The sequence below is a fragment of the Ascaphus truei genome, chromosome 2 (assembly GCF_040206685.1).
Source record: "Ascaphus truei isolate aAscTru1 chromosome 2, aAscTru1.hap1, whole genome shotgun sequence".
In the NCBI taxonomy this organism is placed as follows: Eukaryota; Metazoa; Chordata; class Amphibia; order Anura; family Ascaphidae; genus Ascaphus; species Ascaphus truei.
In genome coordinates this window covers 201,925,926-201,948,512 of record NC_134484.1, presented here as the reverse complement: position 1 = coordinate 201,948,512, position 22,587 = coordinate 201,925,926, and the positions used below count along the sequence as shown (strand labels likewise).

At 40.4% G+C, this 22,587-nt stretch overlaps 1 protein-coding gene across 2 annotated transcripts in view; it reads left to right on the top strand.

Moving 5' to 3' along the window:
- Nucleotides 1-22,587, top strand: part of MYLK4 (myosin light chain kinase family member 4) — a 159,728-nt gene that overhangs the window by 67,148 nt on the left and 69,993 nt on the right. The window lies entirely within an intron of this gene.

Genomic DNA, 22,587 nt, shown 5'->3' with positions numbered 1-22,587 from the left:
TCTCAAGCTTTTCATTTTGAGTGTGCGGCGGATTCTATCTTTTTGTATATCCCACTGACTGGCCGGTGTTCCCTGTCTATCTGCCAGCACCTGGATTTCTGATAAGTATTTATTACTATTTGTATGAGTATAGTTCCTTTCTTGTATGCACCCAGCTTCAGTTTATAGTACAGGCAGGCATGTACTATACATACATGTATAAAGGAATTATATTAAGCGCATATTAATTAATATACAAATATTTTGTGTAAAAAAATGTGAAAAAGTGGGGGGTAGTGGTGCAGCACCCAATAAGACAGCCCCTGTGTCTGTAAAATATACAGAAAGAACAAACATGGGGCGCAAACACAACCAAACAAATAGTGAGAAATATGTGAAAGAGAATGCCTTGCACTAAACAGTAGGTGGAAGTCTGGAAACTGGAATGGATTCTCTTGGAATAGAGGGGAAAGAAAACAATAGTGTGATACTGTTAAATATCATTGTATTATTCATTCTAAATACAATTATATCTAACAGTATCACACTTATTTTATTTTCCCTCTATTTCAAGAGAATCCATTCCAGTTTCCAGACTTTCCCCTTCTGTTTAGTGCAAGCCATTCCCTTTCACATATTTTTCACTATTTGTTTGCTTGTGTTTGCACCCCATATTTGTTATTTATATACTATACATGTCTATAGTCGGCAGAGATTATTTAAGCAACGTGATTATTTAACTAAAGTCTGGCAAGCTTGCCAATGGCTCCTACAATGCCGTAATTTAACATAACATGTATGGGCAGCTGTGTAATAGTAAGCCTAGTCATGTTAGCGTGAAATAAATACCACAACTACTAAAGAGCATGGTAAAACAGGTGTTTACTTTTCAGAACAATGTTATCATTTATATTACCCGTAAGATGTTGCGTGTGTTTGTATCAAGTCAATAATGCAGCAGAACTGACTCACAGAGCATCATTATTGTTTTTTTTAGTGACTCTTTGGGTCAATATGCAGTATCAAGGAACCAATGTACCAATATAATATTGTCCTATGTGTGCCAACTTGGGATTTAGGAGGTTTCAGCATGAGGAGTTAGGGGCCTATGCAGAGAGCAGCGCTTTTTAAAATTGGCGAGGGGAATAAAAAGTTGGTTTAATGGAGAGTTTTATTCTCCATATGCAGAAATGGGCGAAATCCGCTATTTATACCATTACTGCATGTGGAGAATTGTAAATGAGGAGATGCGCGCTGCTGAAAGGGAAAAAAAAAATCGCGCTTTTTTATTTTTTTCCCTATAGCCGGCGAGCTCCTGCTTCTTGCCAACTTTAGTTGGCGGAGAAAATTGAAGAAAATCGCGCCATGTTATTGGCGCGAACAGCCGCTAGATGGCGTTCGCGCGTTTCTGAATTTGGAAATTTTTAAAGCTGGCGAGATGTAGGTTCTCGCCAGCCGCGCGGCGAAATTTTCAAATAAAAAAAAAATGGCGGTTGTTTCAAAACTCGCCATTACCTGCCTTTCTAAAGGCAGATTTTGCCAAAAAATGGCACTTCCCCCGATAACGCTGCTCTCTGCATGAGGCCCTTAGAGAGAAATTACATGTAGCACATGAGATATAGCACATTGCGTGACTGAGTATGTTGTGGACATCACATTTATAGCCCGACTATTTCCAGAGCTCCACTGGAAAAAATCGGTTTATTGACGGACCATGTAGCAGTTGCAGCAATTGCTGGCTTTCCCTAAAGTCACGGTATGCCCTCGCTCCCCTGAATACCGCAGTCACGAGTAAAGTAAGAAGGGCTACGTCTGATTGTATAGGAGTATATGTGCTAATGCCACAACAGGCAGTTTTCTATGGTAAAACTCCACTTATCATTCATAGCATTTCATTATAGGAAATTGGGGGATTCTGATAATGCTAAAAAAAAAAAACATATTAGGGATTGACAAATTTAAACAGATTTATACTCACGTAATTTCATATTTTTTCTGCTGGGTCCAATATTATATAACTGAAATGTTATACTAATGTTTAGTAGGAAGTAAGAAACAGCTTGCCAACTTCAATAAGAGCTGTGTACTGTATGTGGCACTCAGAAATCATTGTATCAGAAGGAAGTCTGTTGTATGTGCTTGCAAAAGTTGAAATATATCAATATATTTTACTAAATTGTGCAAAATCTGCCAACCAATTGCTGATGCTAGTTTCCCCATGAAGTTCCACTGAATTTACTCGCCTACCTGTAATTTTACGAATAGATTGCTCGTTCAAGAAATTCCTTAGAATATGCTCAGTGCAGTACAGCCATTGATTTTACAATTATTATCACTAGCAACATCCAATAATGAATAAATCACACTTTCAGAAAAGTTTATACCAATGATACCCAAACATACAAGCAATCTTGTTGTGATAAGCACAACCTAAATGTAACATGTGTAATGTACTGTATGAATGAGTATAGTGATAAAAAAAAGACCTCTGTTTTTGAATATAATACATTTGTGTATAATAAAGTGTCCATTTGGAGTCTTTTTTTTAATGCCTTAGGGCTGTAAGCCTCTGACATGTGACCTAATCTCTGGAATAAAATATAATAACAGTAATTGATAAATAATCTAATTTTACACTGGACCATATATGTTACAAAATCAGAAAAGGCACAGTGGAAAACTGGCGTATGCTCTTTTTATCTAGCACCCTTCTCTGTGTATCAGTGCAAACACAATACAGCGCACTACTTATCAAACACCCTGGACAACCCATATCTGAAAAGCAACTTAATTCAGTAGTACAGTAAACTGTTCACATAAACCTGAATTTGATGTTTACCGTACAAATTCATCATATTGTCATTTGTGACAGTAGTGCCAATGCTTTCCTTACTTTTGCTCGAGTAATTCTTCATTGAATCCATGCTACACAGTGCAGTGTATTTTTAGCCTCACTGAAGGAGAAGCAATGCACGTACTGTAGGCCATTCCAGCACTGAAATTACAGTACACCGGATCAAAACTGGGGCAAAAAAGCACCAGAGTTATCATGGGAAAACGTTCTTAATGAAACCAGTGGGATTTTCTTCATTGATACAGTATTTTTGTAGTTTGCAGCCAGGAGACTTGTAATCCTTGTAATGCTGCTGTCTTTGCAGCAGGTAAGGAATAATACAGGTAAATGTAGCAGAGTCCCCCTCCTTACCTCTGGTGAGGGGGAAACTGTTGGGTGGTCCGGCCAGAGTGCCGCACGATTGGGAGTGTGGGGGCGGCCTTTTTCTGCACGGCGCGCATGCGCAATATCGGGAGTATGACGGCCATCTTGGGAGTGGGGGCCACCGGGCTCCGTTATGTAGCCGTTTGCTCTATGATCCATTAAATAATTTGTTATCTATGGGATACACTCTCTTGCAATTGTCTTCTCAATACTGGTGTAAGTACAGGCATACCCCGCATTAACGTACGCAATGGGACCGGAGCATGTATGTAAAGCGAAAATGTACTTAAAGTGAAGCACTACCTTTTTTCCACTTATTGATGCATGTACTGTACTGCAATCATCATATATGTACTGTACATAACTGATGTAAATAACGCATGTGTAACAGGCTCTATAGTCTCCTCGCTTGCGCACAGCTTCCGTACAGGTAGGGAGCCGGTATTGCTGTTCAGGACGTGATGACAGGCGCATGAGTGAGCTGCCGTTTGCCTATTGAGCGATATGTACTTACTCGCGAGTGTACTTAAAGTGAGTGTCCTTAAACCGGGGTATGCCTGTAGTGCTCTAAGTTTCCTAAGATTCATTGATCTACAACAGCAGGACTACATGTCCCAGAATCCTCAGGGGGAGGGACTGCCACATGGACTGTCCCCGCCAATGGGATTCTGGCGATGATGAGAAGGACAGGATATCCTCCGCGTACGGAGAGCATGCGAGTCAGTCCTGACAGAGGCGCGAAGGAAGGAGAGAGGGGAATTGTTGTCAGAGGCCCTGCTGCATGGGACCTACTCCAACATACCTCTACACACTGCACCTGGGTAATGGAGTACCCAGGCAGGTACCCAAAGTGTACCAACATTCACAGGGGGTAGCGCTACCTCACATTTGTGTGGGATTGCTTGAACGGACACCAGGGGTTATTGGTGCCACCGCACCCTCAGTACTTTGGGGACACCACTCAGTGTTTGGGGTCACAGCCTTATATTGTTGCGGCCTAGTAGTGTGTGTGTGTTATATATTGTGTACAGTAAAGCTCAGTTATATATATTGAGTGGTGTGTTGTTTACTATTTTTGTATTGGTTCCTGTGAGGGGTTATCCCGCCAACGCTGGGATCCCTCAATGGTGGAGGCGCTGCTCACAAGGAGATAGAGCTCACCCCAGGCTCCCAGATGCAGGGGCTTAGGCCTCCTGTGAGCAACAGGTACAGCAGCACGCGTTGTCACCCACGTATTAACTTTAGGCATAGGGAAAGGGGGCTACATAAATATGATGTTTTCTGTCTTACACGTACAGAAACTGATCTTAACAAAATTATTACTGTTGGTTTTACTAAAGGGGACAAAATCAAGGTCATTTGTGACAATAGTGCCAAAACGTATAAGCAAATATATAATATGCAACACACTTATATAGAGGACTATTTCATAACGTCTCCCGGCTGCAAAACCGGATTTGTGCAAGGAAAAATCCGTCATTTATCAAAGGGGGTCATGCATCAGTCTCTTGAATGCACACCTTGGGCAAAAAAACTAAAGTGCACAAAATCACTTGATAAACCTCTTTGATAAACCTAGTGAAGTACTTTTGCACAGTTTTAGTTGCCAGGAAACTTGAGTGAAAATCAGTCCCTTGGCTGCAAAACTGGTGCAAAACAACCACGCCAAATAAATCCAGGAAACAATTCCCTTAAAAAATTATTAGATTTTTTCCCTTCACAAAACTGGTACATTTTCTTTTGCTCCAAAAAAGACCAGGGGAGCGTGTCTCGTAGTAATAAAAAATAAATTAAAATATCACATAGTGCAGTAATGTTAAAATACAGTGATCAAATCACTGTATTTTAACATTACTGTACTATGTGATGTTTTCATTTATTTTTTATGACTACGAGACACGCTCCCCTGGCATTTTTTGGAGAAACAGTTCATGCAAGACAAGTGGAACCGTCTTTATCCAAGGGTGTGTTTGCAGTCTCTTATTCACTTTATTCAATATAGTGCACTTTGTTATTTTAGGCACGATTATTTACAATTGTTTATATCACTTTTCACGAATTTACACATTATTAAGTGGTTATTTTATATATTTTTGGGGTTTGTTAGAGCGCTATCGAGCACCTTTTTATTCTGTATATTTTCTTTTGCACCTGTTTTGCATTCTTGATACTAAGGGGGCCATGTATGAAAAAGCGGGTCGGCATTAAAATGTTTGCATTTGGGGGGGGGTTGAATCGTGACATATTTACAAAAAGTAATTTTACTGTTAAATTTGATGCATATATAATGCTGCACATAAATTGTGCACCAAATACACAATTTACGTCACCTTTAGGATGACGGAGAAAAACAATGTGATAAACCTTAATGAAAAGTCATGTAAGCCGCACAGTTCTTAATACATATGCCTGCGCCTACATGCAAATATAACTCTGTGCTCAGCTCCTCCCACTTATCCCAGTATCCTCACATCTCAGCGCAGACCAACACAAACACACATGAAAGTGGCCCAGATCAGATAGACACCGATAATCACAAGTATTTTTCAGTTGAACTTGCAACATACTGTAAAAACCATGTGTGCTAGTGTTTGGGGCTTAATATATACAGAGAGACCTGCAATACATTATGAATAACAATGGTTCTTTCATGCACCAAATAACTACATTATTCCAATCCTGATATACAATTGCATGGATAAATAATTTTTGTTAATAACAATTTACTCCAAATAACTTGATACTTTTTACAATTTGATTGAAATGAAATAATGTATTGGGTCAAACAGTATATCAATTACTGTGGGTCATTTATCAAAGTCTCTCGGTTGCAAAACTGGGGCAAAATTTGTGCAAATACACTGCCCCAGATTCAGTAAAGAACAAAATCCAACTCATTTCAACAGGAAGGGGTTGATTCATTCAGTGCAGGTTTTTGCAGCCGGGAGATACTGATTATTCAAAAAAATGGAGGAAATTACTAAAATTCAAGCACCTCTGGAAAGTAGCACTCAAAGTGAATCACTCTCATAAAACCATTAAAAGGTTAGATAATAACTAATATTACTGAATATATTAGGGGCTAAATACGTGAAACATTAATTGAGGGAACATGCTGCAATAACAATGCTCCACTAATAAGACGTGCAAATTTATCCAAAAGTGTTGGCAAACTTTTTCACGATTTTTCTTAAAATTTGTGTTTTTGCAAAATTTTCACAAAAGTTCTAATTGTGCAAAATGTTTACACATCAAGTGGAAAAACGGCTCGCCTTAAATGTAGTTCAAAATTATTGTGTAGAACCGGTGCATGTAGAAATAACATATACAGTACAAGATATGTACTAAAGGAGGGGTCAAAGCAGACAACTCCCCAAGTACCCTACTTCCTGCAATAAGTATATAACCACCTACTATTTAGGTGGTTATATACTGAGTGCAGGAAGTAGGGTACTTGGGGAGTACTGTGTATCATAAGTCATGTGAACTCCACACTAACAGTGGTTTTTTTGTGAAAAACAATTACGTCTTTGGTCGCTTTTCAAAAATGTTTGTACATCCCAAATTTCTTAAAAATGATTTGATTAATTGGGAAATGTTAACAGTGTGCGAGCTAACATAGAGAAAATCATAGCGAGTGTTGCCTAATGTAATGGAAAATGTCACCATTTTTTTATCTGTTGAAACAACACTGTAGTGCTCACTTTGGAACAGGATAGTGGGACTCTGCACTGAAACAGTTGAGTAAACTTTAAATTTGGCATGTGGTAAATTATATTGGTGAAGATTTTTAATTAAGAGTCAATGAACATTTGTTTCTAGATCTTGTCAAAATATACGATTCCATATAGTATGTACAATTCCATATACGTAAAAAAAATATATATATATTTCATGAGGAATATAAATAATTGACTAAAATGAGTGAATAGAAAAATTCAGCTTGTAGCTTGACATCATTGTGGTGGCTGCACGTGACATTGTTTTATTAAACAACTCATACGCAACACAACATACAGTACAGTTAATTCACAAAGTGAATCTGAATCCTCCTAGGTTGCAATGCTAAGGGAGGATCCTGGGGTTACCAATTACAATTAGATTATTTTCCATTTTTCCATTAGCAATGCTCCTTTGCTTTTTTATTTAAGCCTGCTCATATTTCATCTTGTATATACAATATGTTCTCATCTCTCGTCAAATCTGGCCCATGTAACTTGTCATCTCTATGGTGAGATAGAGACAGTGAAAGATGCCCCGCTGCTTTTGGCCTGGGGCATTGCTTGTATTTTCCCTTCTCTTCTGACTCATGTGACAGCATTTTTTTTGTTTCCAGGGTGTCGGTGTTTTCCTTAAATAAATACCATATTTTTTTTCCATTAAGAAGTGAGAACTTGACACCACAAAGACAGTTGAGTTCCTTCAGTGCCAACAGGGCCTGCCAAGCAGTATCTTCAACACACTTCAATGGCAGCAAAAGAGTTACTTTACAATCCTTGTGTGTTCTATATCCATTGAAATAATAATCACTCTTGTTTTATATTCTTGTGTCTCTTTCCAACGGCAATAGCGGGGTTTGCCAAATTCCAGTGATATAAAATGGATCTCTTTGTGTCAGCTGACAGTTAGCATTATCCTTCCTTGCTAGACTAGATTCTCTCCTCAAATCCCAGCAGAATCCAATCCTCTGGCATCCTTCCTGACATTTTCAGTGACCATGCAATAGTGTACTGTGTAAGGAAAATTAAACCACCCCAATCAAGCCCTAAAGTTCTCCTCACTAGAACATTTAGACATTTTAACCCACAACAGTTTCTGGCTGATCTTACCAACTGCCCTTGGTACAGAATCGACTTAATTCCCGACCCTGATTCTGCGCTCAACTATTTCCAATCCGAGTTCTTAAACCTCTGTTATACCCATGCTCCACTATGCAGAATAAGAGTACGGGGGGCCCACCTTCCTTGGGTTACAACTGACCTTATAGAGCTCTACCATTTCAGGGATGCCCTGTGGAAAAGTTACAAGGTACAGTGGTGTGAAAAAGGAAGTATACCCTCTTTGAATTCTATGGTTTTACATATCAGGACATAATAACAATCATCTGTTCCTTAGCAGGTCTTAAAATTAGGTAAATACAACCTCAGATGAACAACAACACATGACATATTACACCGTGTCATGATTTATTTAACAAAAATAAAGCCAAAATGGAGAAGCCATGTGTGAAAAATTAAGTATACATTATGATTCAATAGCTTGTAGAACCACCTTTAGCTGCAATAACTTGAAGTAATCGTTTTCTGTATGATTTTATCAGTCTGTCACATTGTTGTTGAGGAATTTTGGCCCACTCTTCTTTACAACGTTGCTTCAGTTCATTGAGGTTTGTGGGCATTTGTTTATGCACAGCTCTCTTAAGGTACTGCAACATCATTTCAATCGGGTTGAGGTCTGGACTTTGACTGGGCCATTGCAACACCTTGATTCTTTTCTTTTTCAGCCATTCTGTTGTAGATTTGCTGGTGTGCTTGGGATCATTGTCCTGTTGCATGACCCAATTTCGGCCAAGCTTTGGCTGTCAGACAGATAGCCTCACATTTGACTCTAGAATACTTTGGTATATAGAGGAGTTCATGGTCGACTCAATGACTGCAAGGTTCCCAGGTCCTGTGGCTGCAAAACAAGCCCAAATAATCACCCCTCCACCACCATGCTTGACAGTTGGTATGAGGTGCTTGTGCTGATATGCTGTGTTTTTTTTTCGCCAAACGTGGCGCTGTGCATTATGGCCAAACATCTCCACTTTGGTCTCGTCTCTCCAAAGGACATTGTTCCAGAAGTCTTGTGGTTTGTTCAGATGCTACTTTGCAAACCTAAGCCGCGCTGCCATGTTCTTTTTAGAGAGAAGAGGCTTTCTCCTGGCAACCCTTCCAAACAAACCATACTTGTTCAGTCTTTTTCTAATTGTACTGTCATGAACTTTAACATTTAACATGCTAACTGAGGCCTGTAGAGTCTGAGATGTAACTCTTAAGTTTTTTGCAATTTCTCTGAGCATTTCACGGTCTGACCTGGGACGTCCACTCCTGGGAAGATTAGCAACTGTCTTGAATGTTTTCCACTTTTGAATAATCTTTCTCACTGTAGAATGATGGACTTTAAATTGTTTGGAAATGGCCTTATAATTCTTCCCAGATTGATGGGTAGCAACAATTGCTTCTCTAAGATCATTGCTGATGTCTTTCCTCCTTGGCATTGTGTTAACACACACCTGAATGCTCAAGACCAGCAAACTGCTAAAACTTTGGCTTTTATAGAGGTGGTCACACTTGCTGATGATCAATTAATCAAGGGCATTTGATTAGCAGCACCTGTCTGATACTTAGCATCTTAATTCCTATTGAAGCAGTAAGGGTGTACTTAGTTTTTCACACATAGCTTCTCCATTTTGGCTTTATTTTTGATAAATAAATCATGACACTGTGTAATATGTCATGTGTTGTTGTTCATCTGAGGTTGTATTTACCTAATTTTAAGACCTGCTAAGGAACAGATGATTGTTATTATGTCCTGATACTGTATGTAAAACTATAGAATTCAAAGAGGGTGCACTTTCTTTTTCACACAACTGTAACTGGCACTACCAAGGATCTTAATCCCTACAGATGCCTGTGGAATATGTGCATAAGGCAAACAAGACATGCAAAAGCAACAATATTACACGGACAATCTTCATCAGAATCCATCAAACCCAGCTAACTTCTGGAAGGTTATCAACAATATATTCCAGCCCCCTAACCATCAACAACCAAGTAATATCACTAAGGGGGATATTACTCTGACAAATGCCACTGACATTGCGAATGTATTCAATGATTACTTTGTGGGGTGTTCCACTAACTTATTAGCGAAACACATCCCAAACCACAAACATGAACCTCATTCTGAGAGTACCCCTATAGCCCCACCCTCACCCAACACTGCCCACAATTTTAAATTTGTCCCAGTATCCGAAGAGGAGATTACACAAGCGCTTCTCAAACTAAAACTAAGCAGCCAATGTAGACCTGACACTGCAATCTAAGTTCCTAAGATTTAGTGCCCCAGCCATTGCCAAACCAATTGCTTCCACAGTCAACTCTATTCTGTCTGCAGGCCATATCCCTAAGACCTGGAAAACTGCCAGAGTTGTCCCAAAAACACTACCTCAAACTACAGGCCGATCTCTCCTCCGAATACTACCCAAAGTCATGGAAAAATGTGTTCACTCACAATTAAGCGATTATTATAGCACGACAAATTTCCCTAGACAAGTCCAATCTGGCTTTCACCCCAAACACTCCATGGTAACTACCCTGCTAAAAGTTTGCAATGAAATCCAGTGTGGAATGGAATGGGGTCAACTCACGGGTGCAATATTCCTAGATTTTGCAAAGGCTTTTGATACTGTTGATCATGTTATCTTGCTTAACAAACTCCAGTGCTCTGGAATAGGGAAGTATGCTTTAAACTAGTTTCATTCCTACCTATCTGGTAGATCCCAACATGTGTCTATCTCAGGCTAACTCCAACCCTTTGGATATCACCTGTGGTGTCCCGCAAGGCTCTGTTGTGGGGCCCCTACTGTTCTCGGTGTTCATCAATAATCTTTTGTAAATGGAGCTTCAATACACATGTGTAACACATGTTCCCACACCCTCTGGGAGATTTCACTGCTACACTGTGTGGTGTGGTGCATACCTGCTGGCTCACAGTTGATTTGAGTTTCCTGTGGTGTTGTGGAGGAGAACAGGACAGGCTTCTGGGGTAGTAACTGATTCGTACTCATGGGGACAGCGCCTCCATTTCTTGCAGGCCCCAGGGATGTGGAGACAATCCCTGCAGGAGAACTCACTTCCCCTCCCCCTGATAGATTGTAGTCTCAGGCAAGAGGATATATTTCAACAGGATCACTTTATTCATACACTGTAGATGGTCAGCATACACAGCTCACACAGTGGGTACAGGCAGTTCTTGGGGCTTCCCCCTCAGGATGTACCCTGGACCTCCACTCCAGGCCAAGGGGCCATGAACATTCCTTTCTCTTCCCTTACTCCCTGGTGGAGTAAGGGGTATAGTCTCCCATCCACTCCCTTAAGGGAGGGAATACAGATTGGCAGAGCCCTGCACAATTGTTATGGGTAGACCAGCCTTTCTCAAGAAAGTAGGGGCACTGACTAAATTTGGTGTTGCAGCTCCTTAAGTACAAGGGAAGTAGGCACCATGTCTGAAGCCCTGATTGGCTACACACAGGCATAATCTCACCGCCTCCCCTGTGACTCACTGAAGCTGCTGTGGGTGGGGAAACCCATGATTACTCCTGGCAGGCTGCTCTTACCATGGCTTACTTCCAGGAGGGGGCAGACTGGTAGCCAAGGAAACCAGTCCTGGCTACACATGTATGCAGATGACACAATCTTATATGCACACAGCCCTAGCTTCTCCAACCTTGAACACATACTTCAATCTTACTTTTTGAGACTTGAAAATTAGATTTCCCAAACAAACTGTTTATAAACACCGACAAAACTGTAACAATGGTATTTGGGACCAAGATTACATTTGTAAAGCTTTCAATGACTGAGCTCTAGTTCAGAACCAACGCTAATACCACCCTAACTCCTGTTACTAGTTTTAAATACTTGGGCATATGGCTTGACTCCCATTTAACATTTGGTATGCACATTGATACCCTGACATCCAAAACCTATGCCAAACTAGGTGTACTTTACAGGAACAAATCCTCCCTAAGTCTGCTGGTCAGAAAGTGTATCGCACAGCAGATGCTAATGCCAATTATGGACTATGGAGACATAGTATATGGCTCGGCACCCCAAACTCACCTTAGCAAACTTGATACCCTCTACAATTCAATATGCCGTTTTGTTCTTCAATGCAACTACAACACACATCACTGCGAAATGCTCAAAGAACTACAGTAGATTGGTCATCACTTGAGTCTAGGCGCAAAGTTCATCTTTCCTGTCTTGCCTTCAAATACTTTCTGGGCAAGCTACCAGCCTATCTGAACAAGCTCTTCATCCCTACCTACCACATGCAGCACTTATCATTTGAGATCTGACTCCAAAAGACTGTTCATTGTCCCAAGGTTCAACAAAGTACTCGTCCGCTCCTCCTTCTCTTACCGTGCACCCCAAAACTGCAACAATCTGCCAGAGACTCTCACAGCCACCACCAGTCTAAGTTCTTTCAAAATTAAAGCTGTCTCACATTTTAATCTGGTCTGTAACTGTTACATATGCCTAAAATATACGTATATTATCTCTAACTGTGCATGCAATGTCTTGTATATAATGTATACTCTGTTCACTTATCTAACTATGTACTTGTAACCATATATTATTTGTTATCATAATTCTGTGCCCAGGATACTTGAAAACGAGAGGTAACTCTCAATGCATTACTTCCTGGTAAAACATTTTTATAAATAAATAAATAAAAATAAATTAAGCTTTGTAACTTCTGTAGTTTTTTAGATGTTTTTTACATACTAATAAGCCGCAGGTGACTTGAGTTATTACACAAAGGGCCTGATTTAGAGTTGAAAAAAATACTTTATTTTTAAGATGATAGCACTGCGCCATCGCTGTTTTAAAAAGTAGACCCCAATTAGTGTATGGCGCAACAGAGGCACACACAACTGTTCTTAAAATACTATAAGGTTTTACATTTGTGTCATTGGCTATGTGTCATTTCCATGTCTTGCGTAATAACACTTCTGTGCGTAAACATCGTGTTTTACATTTATCATAATCCCAGCAATACCCGATGCCAAAATACATTGTGTTCTTTCTGCTTTATGGTTATTAATGAAGCTGTTCAGTTGCATCCCTAAAGTTGCCATGTAGTTACACCCAAGTGCTAATGTAAATGCTGTAAATTTAATACTGACATGTATAAAAAGCATACAAAATTAAAATCAGTTGGATGAAACGTCAAAACCATTTATTTTACATTGATAAATGAACCTTAGTGAGCATAAGCGTATATTGTCTCTGCTATTGGCGTTTGCTTATATTTCACATTCAAAAATGTAGCATCTAGACACAGTAGATGCATTAGAGAACCAACATTTTTAAGTGTTTAAAAAAAGATGTTAATTTGCTCCACTTCCAGATGTGTCCTCCGGGTCTCTCCGGCTAGTCCAAGAAAATCTAGGAAAATCTGTGGCTATCTCACAGAAACGCCGAACATTTCTGTGATATTTCTGCAGCCAGACTAATGACCCATCGGATTAACACAGCTATTTGAATGGGACTGCGGGGATCACAGAAATATCACAGAATTGTTGCAGTGTTTCTGTGAGAGAGCATCAGATTTTCTTTAGGCAAGTGGTCGAATACAGGAGGCCACATCTGTAGCCATCAACCACAATTAATGTCCCTGTAGTGCAAAAAAAACCCCAAGCATCTTACAGATGCAATGGCCGTTATTCGAACACTTCACGCGTTGTATACCTCGGAATACCCATGTTATGGCGCGTGATTTCTTCCAAACTTCCCGCCCCTTCCCGCCTTAAGACGCGAGTGCAGAAAATGGCATTTTAGTGTTAAACAATGTTAAACACCTGAAATTGACACAGTAGCACAGTATTGTACACACAATTCATTCATTTCTCCAACAGATACGAAACAGAATCCATGAAATTCAAACAAAGCAACCGTGATAAACACATGTGCCTGGGGCGATTGGCCGCGTTAATGCCGCGTGGAATACAGCAGAGCACATGAAATCGGCTCCGTGATTTGTTTGAATAACGGCCGCTGCATATGTACTTAGATTATGTCCCGGCTTATTCTTGTGATGAGTAGTGTAGCGTACATCTATAGCAGTGTTTCCCAACTCCAATCTCAGGGAACCCCAACAGGTCAGGACTTAAGGATACCCCTGCTCCAGCACAGGTGGTTCAGTCAGCGGCTCAGTCATTTTGACCTGACCTGTTAGGGTTCCCTGAGGACTGGAGTTGGGAAACACTGATCTATACTGTAGCATGCACTCCATGTGCTCATATTCGTCCAGCAGCAGAGGAGTATATTCTGCTGTTCTGTGTTGCAAGGAAGGGATTGGCATACAGACATCCATTTCAGATTTCACTAGGCCCTTATTCAGTATCCAGTGAGGGTATTTTCTTCTCTTTTTTGGAAGATTGCAACCCCATTTAAATGTAGCTTTCTTTTCACCTGTGCCTTCTGCATAGAAATTTGGAAAATTATTTTCAAGTACAGTACTGTATGCTAAAACTGGCAGAAGGATAGATCTCATTCAGCACTTCTTGATACTGTATGTACCATGCATGAGTGTGGAGGCTTGGTACATGTGGGGAATATATTTTTAATTAGAAAATGAGGAGAAAAAATTCCCTTGTTATTGCACGCTAAACCTTCCAAAATAAACTTTCACACAATTACTTAAAATAAAACCACCTCCGGAGAAATAACACCTGAACATATAACATCTTTATGTTCTATATATATATATATATATATATATATATATATATATATATATATAATCAAAGGCTCCTTACCAGGCAGACCAGAGAATCCAGGGAATCCAAAGCAGGCACAGCAAGGAAGAGACAGCACACTTGTTAGCAAAAAGAATTGTATTAGTGAAGCAGGCACAAAACACCAACGTTTCGGTCCTAAAAACAGGACCTTTATAAAGGTCCTGTTTTTAGGACCGAAACGTTGGTGTTTTGTGCCTGCTTCACTAATACAATTCTTTTTGCTAACAAGTGTGCTGTCTCTTCCTTGCTGTGCCTGCTTTGGATTCCCTGGATTCTCTGGTCTGCCTGGTAAGGAGCCTTTGATTGTATTCATTCATATGGGACTAAGCACCTGTCCTCATCTGTATTTGTGTGCCATCTGCTCTGTTACCTATATATATATATATATATATATATATACAGTGTTCGACAAACCTATACATTTGCTCGCCCCGGGCGAGTGGATTTAAACCCTGGGCGAGTAAATATTGGCCCAAGCAGCACACGTTTGGTACTAGGTGGCGAGTAGATTTTTTGGTGATTTGTCAACCACTGTATATATATATATATATATATATATATATATATATATATTGTGACAAACGCCCCTCTTTTGTAGCGCTGACGCCTGTCTGGGTTCTTCCCGACACAGTCTTCTAGGGTTAATTATACAACAAACAGGATCATGCAAAGTATTATATTGCTTAACTCAGGCTTCTGCCTGCTTTATTTTCATCCCAGTAAGGGACTGCGGCTTTAACATGTGTAGGTTAGAGGCACTCAGATATTTTCATTCAGCGGTTTACTCATATCAGTGTTATAGCATTTCACACAGTGTCACTTTTAAGAAATAAAAACCAAATCATATAAAGAAATCCTATCCCTTTCAGGGATCTAACTACACATCAGAATCAGCCTCTAACTACTGCCGGGCCAACTAACCTGGTACCCCAGCTTAAAACAATGCCCTCTCATTTAGGGTCACTAGATACAGCACAGTCTTTTAGCAACAGCAATAACCATTTGCTTTGTCTTATCTGTTCGTGGTGGGAACTCGGTCCCAAGTGTCCAGGCAAATCCTCTGGTACTGTGATACTTGGAGGGGCCGTCCACCCCGAAACTGGATACAGGGGAGCAGCGATACCCCCAGCCTCCAGGCTCTAAGGAGAGATACTGAAATGCAAACCTCTCTGTTCTAAATACCTGTGTTAGTGATTAGGAGAGCAGGTGAGGGAGAACTAGACCCATTGTAATCTGCGGTCTGGATTTTCCATCCAGCTGCCTGAGTTAATGTGAAGCTGTGGAATGGATCATTTTTTAACTATTTCTTCACTTTCTGACCTAAAACTGCCTAACATCTTTGGACTATGTCACATATATATAATCTTTGGCTTGTATTTACCATATGCTATATAATAGTACAGCACTGTATTGTAGCTTTTCAAAATGTGACCCAAGTCACTGTACAGCTGTATATGATATAGAGGATTGATATGTTTTCTGTCTCCTGTTTTTCTTTTGGCTGAGTCCACTTTAACTTCAAATTTACCGCTATGTATATTAAAGTAAATCTCAGTAAACAGAGAGGTTCCAAATGAATAGAAGAAGATCGTTTTCACTAGCAGACATGCTGTCTTTCCTAATAATTGTTGGTTTTGATGGCTAAATAAGTGAGTTGAAACACGCATTGATTGCTTAATGATGATTTTTATAAGGAAGCTTTCTTGCTCTGTAGCACCTAACTAAGAATAGGAATATATTAAAAGATGTAACTATAGTGTAATTCGGGTGTATTTTTTTTTTTTAATGACAAATTCCATAACCTTGCTTTAAATAATTAATTTCCTTCTCATTTTATTCTGCTTAATATTATTGCAGATGATTTAATGAGTAAGGTCAATGATAACCAATGATAACATATATTGCGAAGGAAGGTGTCTGATACAGGAAGAAGGAAGATGAAGGAGGGAAGAAAGATGGAGGATCTCTTTTGTAAGTTCTTCTTTCACTGCTCTTCTCTAAGGCTGCGTCCATAGGTCTGCAGCCGTGCAGAGGCGTCCGGGAGCATGTCGGGGGGGGGGGGGGGGCCTGTGACGTCACGGAGCTGTTTCGCCCTCATTGGGCGAACCGCTCACGTGACAGGCCCTGCGCTCCCTTGAGCGCGAAAATCTAAACATTTTCAAAGACATACGATTCCGTACGCTTGCGGAAACGTGCGCGAGCCTCGGCTAAAGCCGCTCTCATTGCGGCTACAGGGGCTTACTGAGAAGCGTCAGCGCGCCTCAGCACGGGTCAGCGTCTAAGCGCTGACCCTGGACGCAGCCTTACACGCCTCTTTGTAAGGAGATACAGTATGTTGCTAAAAGCAATCTGCTTGACAAAGTAAAAAATAAAACTTTGTGCAATATCGAAGAGGGATTACTGATTCAGTGACAACTTAACATTGTACTAAACGTCGTACAGTATGAACATTTGAACCAAAGACATCATGTTCCATGACTATAGATAGAAAGAGAGAGAGATATAATGGACCTTTTAAAAACAAATATTTAAATACTGACATGGTCTGTGCATCATGGAAACTTACTGCTCAGACAGAATTGTCAGTGAGGCAGCAGTTGTCTTGATGCTGAAGGACCACTAGTAAATGGAGAAGTAATAATGTCACTTATGTTGTTGACCTGTGCTCCTTCCCCAAAGTACCTGCTCGCCGAAACAAGATGCTAGTTGATGCCCTGAAGCATATTTTGTAAGGTGAACATACTGCTGCATGAGTTAAATGTCAGCTCTATTGGAACCTTTGTTGTATCTCCTAAAATGGTTTCTAGTTTGAGCTCAGCCAATAATACCACTGATATAACAGACATCATCTTTAAATACCAGACACCATACAAAAAATGACTGGAAGTACTACTTAGTTAGGTCTTATATAAAAGGCAATACAGGCATACCCTGCATTAACGTACGCAATGGGACCGGAGCATGTATGTAAAGCGAAAATGTACTTAAAGAGAAGCACTACCTTTTTTCCACTTATCGATGCATGTTCTGTACTGCAATCATCATATACGTACATAACTAATGTAAATAACGCATTTGTAACAGGCTTTATAGTCTCCCCGCTTGCGCACAGGTTCGGCACAGGTAGGGAGCTGAAATTGCTGTTCAGGACGTGCTCCCAGGCGCATGCGAGCGCTGCCGTTTGCCTGTTGGGCGATATGTCCTTACTTGCAATGTGTACTTAAAGTGAGTGTCCTTAGACCGGGGTATGCCTGTAATACATGGGTCAAAATATTCAAATACAGAAAGGCCGCATTTACTGCATAACACTATAGAATGGAGTAGATGCATATCTTACAACCAAGGGGGTAATTAATCTTAAAGGAGGTTTCCAAGCATTTACATTAAAAAAAATAAAAGGTTTGAAGCTGAGCTCTCTGGAGCTGAGCCACGTTAATTTCAGTTCCGGGGACCCCCTGCTTCCCGAGATCTTTACCTCCGAAGGTGCAGCAGGTGCGGCATGATTCTTACTTCTCCAGCGGCACACGGGTGTGATGGTAGGAGGTAACCAGGCTCCCAAATAAAGGTTAAGCCCGTTTTGGTTACCCCTGATCTGTGTATAAGGGTCCAAGTGAGTTAGCTCTTGGGCACAGTAACATTGTATCTTTCCAATTTTTTACCTGTAATAAAAGTATTTTGTGTGCTTTCCCCTCTCGGGGCATGCCAGCGAGCAGGGATTGCTAGGGTATGAGTTTCAAGGTTTCCAGCTAGTGCCAAGGTTACCCAGAACCAGTGTTGGGTTTGTGGGTGCCCCAACCATATATAAGGTTGTGGGGGGGACTCTGAGTCCAATATGGTCCAAAAGATAGTGTGTGGGTAATAAGGCAGGTAGAAATAAAAGTATAAGATCTATCTTCTTATATCCCCTCTATCCAGAGACTCAGAAGTATATTACAAACATACCTTAATGTATTAAAATATACTTTATTAAATGTAATGTATTTTTACATTCGAAACCCATGTCCAAACAGGCTGCCCGAGCTAACCCATAGGCGCCGGTAAATCTGCTGGACATCGGAGTTCAAAGCAGTCAGAGGATGCCAGAGGTAAGAATAGCATTTGGTCAGCGGTGAAAGGTCGGAGTACCAGGTCCGGAGATCAATGGCAGTCATCCGGGCTGCCACTTGCTCTGCCAGACGTGGTGGAGCCGGTCACAGCGGGGGGCATTGAGATAGCCAGAGACGAAGGTGGCAAACTTGCATATGTCCCTTGGCTATTTCAGATTTCCCGCTGACCCGACTTTTCTAGCCAGCTTGGTTCTGATTGGTTGCTTGGGAATTTTCCCATGTTTTAATTGGTTGCTGAGTTTTGTGAATGAAGCTCAGAATAGTATAAGAATCTGTGAGACAATCAGATTGTAGTCCTCCGGTAGTAAGAGCGCGGGCGGGCTTTTCAAAGTTGCTTCTGTGCAAATAGCAGAGCAACCGGCTTCGATTTCAAGCCTGAATAGCCTGCCTACCAGAGACTAAGTCCAGCTTTTTGCGCTCAAGTTCTCAAAATCAAAAGTAGCGAAAGGGCTGGGATTTATGCCAATTTGAGTTCCAGAGGATTTGGAGTAACTCGCGGTCAGGGGGGACCAAGTGCTCAAAAGAGAACGTACCGGCGGTGTGTGGAACTTCATGCCGATTTGAGTTCCAGGGAATTCCGGACTAAGTCCCGGTCAGGGTAAAACTCAACTACCGAGTTCCCTGTACTTAGGAAAGTCTAGTTTTCAACCCCCAGTCCCAAAGTAAGTGTGTCTTTTGTCTGATTTTTGTGTATCATTGTGTGTAAGCGAATTTGTGCGAATAAACTTCAATTTATTTCATTATCTTGTTTTGCTCAATGAATGATCCTGGTAAAAAGGTGTAAATAAGCTGGTCTCCCGTGACAGCGGGTCAATAGGAAGTGGTGATGATTGACGTTGCAGCTTCCTGTTGACTTTCATGCCGCAGGTTGATTTAAACCTCCATATTGTTTACCCAGCCAGGCACAGTACCGGGGGCACCTTTGAAGATACTCTAAGTACCTTGGGAAGTAGGTGGTTCCTGGGGCTGAAATGAACACAGTTTAGCTCTGGAGACCCACTCCTTCTTACCTAGTAGAGAAAATAACAAAATACTTTTAAATCAAAATAAATAAGATCTCTCTGGATCTTGTGAAAGCAAGTAATGTGAGAACAACTAACATTACATTAGTAAGTTAGGAGGTAGAGTCAGGTCCTCCTGCCCTCTGCGGATTAGTTTGAATAATTGCTATATGGTAGCAATACTGTAACATGGCCTATAGTCACTAAACTTTGTTAAATTGGCATTATGAAGGGAAAAAAAGAATTATATATGCACGATAACCATGCATTAACGCAACTCAATTTGTTGGTAATGCAGGAGAATCGCCATAGTCACAATTGCCTAAATAACAGGGGGGGGGGGGGAATCCACGTGCAAATACTGTACAGTACATGCTACCATATGGAACGTAATGCAAGTCATTACTGGCAGAAACGTTTCTTAACCCCTTTGATAGCTGATTAACTTCCAATGCGCAGAAAAGGAAGTCCTTCATGCAATAAACGGGTTAAAAGACTACTCAAACTACCTCCCTTTGCATACTGAAGAGACAAGTAAGGCGTTGTTTGGCACGAGGTTAATCGCAACCTCCCTGCCTGGTGCGCCTACTGCATCATCTACCCCAACATACCTAACAATTTCTAACCCTCCTTTGAGAAGGACTTATAGTTCGATTCGCCAATGTTAACTAATAGAGCTGTATGCCATGTAATACATAAAAATTAACAACTTGGAGCACAATACAAACAAAGATAATATAAATAAGTGTTCATTAACCCCTTCAGTGCCACAAAGGCTACCTATAGCCTTATTGGCCTTATTAGCACTGAAGGAGTCAATGAACAAAGAAGATCACGTACCCCATCCACGTACCCCATCACGTACCCCATCACATACCCCATCCTTCTTGGTCTTTAGGGAAAAAGACACCCTAGAACTACTCCTGTAAATGAAGCTATGTAAAATCAGTGCTCCTGTAACTAAAATAATGTATTTTTCTCTTCCTAATGAGAGCCATCCTCACATGTCCTCTCCCCATTGATTGAGGTAGTATGGGATTAGGCCGCATTTGAGTGGTGACCATGACAAACTGGCCACTTAGGCTACCAAGTGGTTAATACATTAAAATGTTGTGAAATGTTTATGCCGTGTATTTCTTTTTATAAACTATTGCTGATTGACTTAGTTTACCGTGTGTGTGTGTGTGTGTGTGTGTGTGTGTGTGTGTGTGTGTGTGTGTGTGTGTGTGTGTGTGTGTGTGTGTGTGTATATACTGTATATGGTACCCATTATCTACATAGGCAACACAGCCTGGGGTAGGTGAAACAAAATTGCCCATCATTTTTGTCTGTAGCCCAATATCACCAGGTATCAGAGTTTAGTAAAAACATAGAGGTACTGTAATGCTGCTTTGTTCATTTGCATGCTCATATGTATGTTCATTTGCATTTGCCATGTTAAAAAATATTGCCACAATATTGCCGTGGTACAAAGCCTGTTATTACTGCTTTGCCACTATTGTTATGGCTTTAGTGAATACATTGATAAAATTAGCGTTGAACACTGCTAAATCCAATGTTTTCATTAATTGACCTTTAGTGAATTTAGCCCTATATGATTAGTGGTTGCAGTACTGTACATCAAACTGGTAAACTGGTAGAGTAGCATCGTTATGACCAGATAACTTGCTTTATTAGTACAGAAGTATCATGGTTGTGTTTCGTTAGGGTCCGCCCTATTTTTTTTAATTAGAGATGTAAAGTGGTCTGAAGAGCAGTCAAATCTAATTATAGGTACGGTATATAGGTATATGTAAAAATGGACTAGAATTGTGTTGTCATCATCATTACCATAGAAGAGATTAAAATGCATATCACACTCCATTACGTTGATAAAAGTGATCCAACCATGGATGGAATACATTTTTAGAAAAAGAAAAACAGGTTAAGACCAACAGAGGGCATAATGTGACCAGGAGACACTCAAGGTGTTATTCTTTTGGAAATTGAGCCGCTCTACTACCACTAGAAATGCTGGTTGATTACTGCCAGATTGTTTTTGGATTGGAACCAACAGAGTCCTTTGACAGATCAAAATGAGGCAGAACTTCTATAGCACCTGTACACAGAGGCTCATTCATTTGAGGAGTGTTCGAATTACAACACCTCTGGCTTTAGCTACACTTATTCAGGAACTTTTCTTTGAACTTGCTTCCTGGGAAGGGAGATTTGCTGTAGTTAAAGCCAAACTTTTATTAATGAACAGGGAGGATATAAAAATTCCTCCATTTAGCTGTCAAAAAGGGGCACTGTCGGCTCCCATCTCCCTCATATAAGGTCTCAAACCTTTTTTTTCTCGTTTAACCACACAGCAGCTGGCCGAATTTGATCAAATTTTATCTGTTCATAAGTTTAAGCTTTCAAGTGTTCGCTGAATGACTTGTGTTTTGTTTATGTAGTAAGTTTTCTGAATCAGTTTCATACAGTACTTGGTCAGTACTTTGAAACCATCAGATGCCAACATGAAGTTTTCTATCACTGTTCTAGGATCACACTCCATAAAGTGTATGTTATTTGTATATGGAATCATTACACTATATTTCATTAATGTTAAAGAATATTAGAGATGTAGGTTATTGTGTCCAAAGTGTTGATTTGATTATGCAAATAATGCCTTGATAATGCAGGCACCTCATGTACACGTTGGTACTTCAAAGACAGGCTTCAATTATT